Source organism: Theropithecus gelada, chromosome 2 (assembly GCF_003255815.1).
Source record: "Theropithecus gelada isolate Dixy chromosome 2, Tgel_1.0, whole genome shotgun sequence".
Classification (NCBI taxonomy): domain Eukaryota; kingdom Metazoa; phylum Chordata; class Mammalia; order Primates; family Cercopithecidae; genus Theropithecus; species Theropithecus gelada.
The window spans coordinates 58,182,734-58,188,733 of NC_037669.1; the positions used below are offsets into that span (position 1 = coordinate 58,182,734).

At 33.6% G+C, this 6,000-nt stretch overlaps 1 long non-coding RNA gene across 1 annotated transcript in view; it reads left to right on the plus strand.

The window, feature by feature from the left end:
• Nucleotides 1–4,567, plus strand: part of LOC112619131 — a 166,188-nt gene extending 161,621 nt beyond the window's left edge. The window contains exons 3-4 of the long non-coding RNA XR_003118179.1: nt 1,608–1,717; nt 4,214–4,567. This is a non-coding gene — a long non-coding RNA (uncharacterized LOC112619131). The remainder of the gene's footprint in view (nt 1–1,607; nt 1,718–4,213) is intronic.
• Nucleotides 4,568–6,000: the final 1,433 nt, after the last annotated feature.

The window sequence follows — 6,000 nt, forward strand, 5'->3', positions numbered from 1 at the left end:
ATAAGTAAAACTGTGATGAATGCCTATGGAAATTAGTTGGAATTAGTTTTCAGTTGAAATTATTATACTAGCATTGCTTTTAAGCACTTAATAATTAAGATGGCCTACTCCTCAAACTACTGAGTAAAATTTTATTTTAGATACGATTTCTTAGGAAATAAAAGTATTCTGCTTTTCCTTTTAAAAAAAAAAGATACTCATTATTTCATTTTCCCAAGGTACATAAAAGCTTGGCATTCCTAAGGCACAAAACAAAACACATAACTGATGCATGAAAAAGCTAAATGAATTTGCACGAAGTCGTCTATGTGACATATCTTTAATACCTTGTTAAGTGAGGACTTGCTAAGTCCAAAACTATAACTGTAGAACATGTATGTAATTGAGTAAGTGGAGAGAGAGATTTTAACCTTTAAGTCATAGGTGTCAACTCTATGAAATGTACTTTTTAAATATCACACACAATATAGCTTTTATATGTTTTACTATGACAAAATTGAAAGTTATATTGATCAAATTTTGCATTCTTAAATAGCAAAGATGTAGAATTGAAATAAAGAAAATATATGGATGGCCATATCATTTAGTAGATGTGTGGTTCAGATTTTCAGCATATTGGATGCCAATAAAAAGTGACAGTGAAACCACCAAACGACAGCATATAGTTACTTCAATTTTGATTATTTGGCCTTTGACTATTTCCTCCTTGACTCTATCCACATGACCAAACTATGGATAGGGGAAGGAGTGAATTACTGTAATTAAAAAAATAGGCTAAAATTATCAGCATTGTGAAAGAGAAAAATAAGAAAAGTGAAAATTGATAATTTATAAATTGGGTATTTCATGAATAACCCAAATTTACTCTATGAAACTTTTAATTTAATTACACAAAATGGTAAGAACTTAAAATCTCTTTAAAAAATTACTCAGTAAGTAAAATGATAATAAGTGATGTTCTATTTATTGACTTTAGTGAGGGTTACATGAGAATGTTCATTTTGAGATTATTTATTGAACTACATGCACTTTTCTATACTTACATTAGCTTCCTAAAGACCTTTAAAGTCTGAATACATAATGAAAAGTAAATAGGGTTACAAGGCCTTTGCAAGGTGTAGATCTTATTTGAAGAATAAAACTCTGGAAGAGTTTATATCTAGCTAAGGCAATGACTCAAGTTCAAAAATTTATTCTTTGAAGTGCAATTATAAAAAGAAGTTGTCTGAATGGGTATATGACAAACAACTGCTATTTGGGGAACTTAATAGACGTGACTTTCCTGTGATCAATGGAACAGTCAGTGCTTTCTAATAGAACTTTCTGTGATGTTGGAAATTTCCTTTATCTTCATTGTTCAATATAGTAGCCACTAGCCACATCCAGCTACCGAGCATTTGAAATATGGCTTCTGTGATTAAGAAATTGAGTTTTAAATTAAATTAAATTTAAATTTATTTACATCGAGTAGCTCTCTGTGACTAATGGCTACTGAAATGGACAGCTAGAGTAAGCAAACTGAGATCAAATGTTTACCTTTAATTTTAAAGTTAATGAAGTTGTACCTATTGAAAAAATAAAATAAAATTCCACTTTTTGATTTCCAGGGTCCCCAGTTTGAAATGTCTTGTTACTGCTGACAAGACCTGCATGACTGACCATTTGCTCCCTAAGAGATGAAACTGACATCACTTTGAAGTTCAAAATGACACTGCCAGTGAGCTTTACTTTAAAATGGAACAATTGCTTTCTAGTTAAAGGGATTTCTCAAAAGGTCTAAAGATTTGCTGTCATGAAAATACATGTTCTGCCATCATCTTTTTTTCTTTTTCATTTTCTAAGCAGTAACAGGCTACAACTGTTAGAAAGTTATTTAATTTTTCATGAAAATATTGGGATACTAATTGCAATGTTTCTATGTAAAGCTCCATGAAGCTAGAAATTTGCATGTTAATAGCCAGCTGAATGCAAAATGCAGTTCTTCTAAATGCCTTCCATAATATTCACTGTTTGATTTTGTTTCCCTACTCTGACCTACAGAGTTGTATAGTAGTATGTAGTAGTTACAAGAGTGTATTGTAATGCCTACTTAACTTTCTGTATTCTTCATCAAACTGTAAACACATAAGGGCAGGAGCTGTATCTTATTTACTGTACACAGAGTTTATTAATATTTGCAGGTTAGAATGAATGAAATAAATCACAAAGATCATTATGTTAACAAATATAGAAAAGTGAAAAATGAAGGGCAGGTATTAATCTCATTTAAATTCACTTGATTACATACACAAGCACCAACATGCTCCTCTATTGTGCCCATGGCACATGTCATTTTAAAGACCTCTTAATTTATACTGTAGAAGAATGTGATTATGTATAAGAACTCAAAAGGGAGGGCTGGAAAACAAGAGAGAACTAATAGATTGCAAGCCCAAGGCAAAAATGTAAGAGCTGGAGATTAGAGTTACAAGAGGAACACTTTGTATGCTTGTATGTATAAATACTTTCATAGTACAGCAGGTGTCTACCAGACTTTTCTAAAGGAGCCAGATAGTGAGTATTTAAGGTTCTGTGGGCCATAAGGTCTCCATTACATATTCTTCTCTTTTCTTTATTTTTCAAAAAAAAAAAAAAAAACCCTATAAAATACAAAAAATATTGCTACATCACAGATTATTAAAACAGAAGTAGGCTGTGATCTTGATCATCTTGATTTGGCTCACAGACCATAGTTTCCCTACTCCTGACATAGAAGATTGACGTTATTGTTGTGAAAATTTTAGTGATTTGGTTTTTTTGGCCTCAAAGAAGAAAACTGTCACATGATGTTTCGCATTTAAAATTCTACATTCACAAAACAAAACAAAAAAACAGCCAATGGCCAATTCAACCTTGAAGTCAATTTGGAAAATGTTGATTTAGAATTCAGATACTCCCACAATTATGGCTCCAGACATTCCATGTTTAAACAGGAAAAAGAAAGAAGAAAAGGAAAATAGTCAAGAAAAATTAATCAGAACAATATTGAACCTAGTTACAGATGGGTTTGCAGGTGGCACAGGCAACGAGTAATAAATGATCTCATTAATAAAGCCAGACATTTAATAACAACAGTAGCCCACATTCTATAGAATGCTCAAATATCTGAAAATGCAAGTTCTGTACAGAAAAGGATATCTCGTATATGCACGAGGAGCCTCATTAAAGTGGAAGAATCCTTTTTGTAAAGTCTCATCACTATTGCTAGCTATGAAAGATATGGTACCCCATGTCCAAATTTTCTTTTTTCTTTTTGTGTAGTTATTCTCCACATCATAAAATGAAATACTTTAAAGGGAGACAATGTGCCTGTTCTTTGTTCTGCCTATAAAATCAGTACATAGGCCAGGCACGGTGGCTCATGCCTGTAATCCCAGCACTTTGGGAGGCCGAGGCAGGCGGATCATCTGAGGTCAGGAGTTCGAGACCAGCCTGGCCAACATGATGAAACCCCACCTCTACTAAAAATACAAAAAATTGAGCATGATGGCATGTGCCTGTAATCCCAGCTACTCGGGAGGCTGAAGCAGGAGAATTGCTTGAACCTGGGAGGCAGAGGTTGCAGTGAACCGAGATCGTGCCACTGCACTCCAGCCTGGGCAACAGAACGAGCCTCCGTCTCAAAAAAACCATAAAATCAGTACATTATTCTCCAAATAATGTGCGATTAGTAGATTTTGTTTCAAATGAACATGTTATACCTTCTAAATGTAACAAAAGATAATTCTTTTATTTTTCTGGCTTATCGAGTGAATTATCCATTTACATGTTCATTGTAAAGGCATCTTAAAGGTTTAACATGAACTTACTAAAAAGCACTTAAACAGCATATACTCTTCATTTCAATACCTCCAACCATATACAGTATTTGTATATTTTAAGTACAGAATAGACAGTCTCCTAGAGAACCTAGGTTTCAAAAAACACAGTGAAGTGGTTTTAAAATAACTCCTAATTTTGAGAGAGGTAAATGTCTAGGGGGAAGAAAAGTGTTACCCACTGAATAAAAATTAAAGTAGTTAACAAGAAATCCATCTTATTTAAAATTTTTCCTCTTAGAAAGTTCAAATTGCTAAAGTGGTTAAGGTGGTACATAATTTTTCTTTTTGAAGAATTTTGTCCAGTTTGACAAGTAAATAAATGTTTAACTCTCTTTCTTCTTTTATTGCTGCAGAAACAAGAAATAGAAAATAACTGCAGCACGTTTATGACATTGGTTTCTTTCTCCACATGAAACATACAATGAGAACACTTTATAGATGAATTGTGCCTTCGACTGAATAGAGGATGGTGGACTAGCTTGGGTTTTATGGAATTGGATAATTTGTCATAGTTTCTGCCCCTGGAAAAATGATAACCCAAAGAAAAACAAGTGGAAAAACTTTAAAAAATAGTGATACAATACACAGCTGATATTTTTGGTTCCTAGAATACTTTAAAGCACATAATTTACAAAGCAAATTACTAAATTATAAGAAATGCTGTCATCATCAATAAACATTCACAGAGCTTCAGGTTTTAACACAAAGCATTCCTCTTACTTCAGGTGATATTATTTACGAAAAAATTACTTGGAGATCGCTCCACGGTTATCACACTCTTTTCTAACCCCCAATGCCCTATTATTATTTACTATTATTAGTTATTATTTATAAATACATATGAATGTACAATTAATGAAAACATCCTTTATGTATAGCATATAAATACATTTGAACTTTATTTTCCCCTCATATCCTGCAATATAACACCACCAATAAAAGAGTATCTAAATATTAATTGCTCCTGTCACAATAGTGGAAATTAGAAGAGATAAGTTTTCCCAAATCTGAGTAGATAACCATGGTTAGCTGATAACCATTTGTCCATTTATAGAATTATAGTGACAAAATCCAGCTGATAATATTTAGTTTGCTTATTATGTAGTGGCAAAACGTAATGTCTTTTTCTCACCCATTGCAAGGGTCACAGCTGACACCACTATAACAAAACACAGGTGAACAAGAAAAATGCATAATGTGTTTATTTAACAAAGTTTTAATGATGTGGGAGCCTTCAGAAATGCAGTCCCAAATCCAGAGAAAATTTTGCATTTGTATGCTAAGTCTGAAGAAAGAAGTCAATAGTTGTGGAGAAATGTGATTCGACGAAAAGAGTATGACCTAATGATAATAAACTGAAGAGAATTTAGCAACGCCTGTCTCTTCACATTCTTCTCAACCTTTCTGTCTTGCATACCTTCCCCCCATATAGGGAAGAACAACTATCAGAAAAGGGTATTCTGACCTATTTTCAGGGGAGGTAGGTCAGAATGACCCTTTTAGGTTTTACGGCTTGCTGTGAGGGAAAAGAATTCTAATTTCTATGAGCCGCCTTGAGAGAGAGGAGAGCTGGAGAAAGGAGAGTGAGAGAAGGTCAGAGAGGCCTTCCTTCTGAGGCCCTTCCAATACCCTTCAGTTCAAAGTACTCTGCATGCCAAGACACCATATATTGGGGTATAATGTTCTGAGTCCTAGCAGTTAATAATATAATATTTTTCAAAAAATCTAGAGAAGGAAAGAATTTATTTCAGAATGCTACTAACCAGCTTTTTAAAGTCAAATCTGAAAAGGATGCCAAAAATTATACTGATTTTTTTCTTCAGATAATTGTGAAGTTCTACTGTGACTTCTCTTTAAAGATGAAAAAATAAAATAAAAAACGTGAGCTGGGCATAATGGTGTGCCTGTAATCCCAGCTACTTGGGAGGCTGAGGTAATGCAGGAGGATCACTTGAGCCCAGGAGTTCCCAGACTAACCTGGGAAACATAGTGAGGCCCTAGCTCAGAAACAAACAACAAAAAAACTTCTACAATGCATAAATTTGCTTTCAACATCAGTATCTGTTCAGTTGGAGGGGAAATTCTAAAAAATCTCATAAATATTGGTACAAGAGCCTTTCTACTTCCTTCTCTTCAAAAA